This window comes from Frankliniella occidentalis, unplaced genomic scaffold, assembly GCF_000697945.3.
Source record: "Frankliniella occidentalis isolate FOCC.00 unplaced genomic scaffold, Focc_3.1 Scaffold86, whole genome shotgun sequence".
In the NCBI taxonomy this organism is placed as follows: domain Eukaryota; kingdom Metazoa; phylum Arthropoda; class Insecta; order Thysanoptera; family Thripidae; genus Frankliniella; species Frankliniella occidentalis.
In genome coordinates this window covers 796,756-797,311 of record NW_026267215.1, presented here as the reverse complement: position 1 = coordinate 797,311, position 556 = coordinate 796,756, and the positions used below count along the sequence as shown (strand labels likewise).

At 57.7% G+C, this 556-nt stretch overlaps 1 protein-coding gene across 7 annotated transcripts in view; it reads left to right on the top strand.

Moving 5' to 3' along the window:
• The window catches only part of LOC113215414 (zinc finger homeobox protein 4), a 358,772-nt gene that overhangs the window by 177,943 nt on the left and 180,273 nt on the right, over positions 1-556 (top strand). The gene's annotated exons all lie outside the window — the stretch shown is intronic.

Sequence of the window (556 nt, the reverse complement as noted above, 5' to 3'; positions counted from 1 at the left end):
CCGGCCCGGCCCAGGCCTCCCAGCCTGTCTTTATTGATGATGCCTTTGACGGATTGTTCCCCATCCTATCTGCCTGGCCTGTGGCCTGGCCTGACTGGGCCGGGTCGAGCCGGGCCTAACCCTCGACACTCAATGGCGTCGTTCGTTTGTTCGTTGCTCGGAGATTTTTGCTCGATGGGCAGGCGCTGGTGGGGCGGACGATTTTGCCCAGCTTTATAGAGGTGTGATTCACTAAGGACGTTCTCGATCTCTTATAATCCGACCGGAAATGGAAATTTTTCGGATGACAAACAACAGTTTGCGCTGTCTGCCTGCCTGTCTGTGTGTCTGTCTGTGCTGGCCTCTCTGTGTGCGCGTGTGTGAGTGTGAAACATTATTTTGCAACGCTTTCTTTCTCACCTCGCCCTCTCCCTCCTCCGGTGCTCCCCTGTGAATCACGTGCAAATTAATTTCGGTCCGAGGAGCGCCGCCGGCAGAGGGCGACAGTGTCGCGACACGGCGGAGGTCATGTCGCAACGCACGTGGCCGCCCCTTAAACAAAGACGGGGGGGGGGGG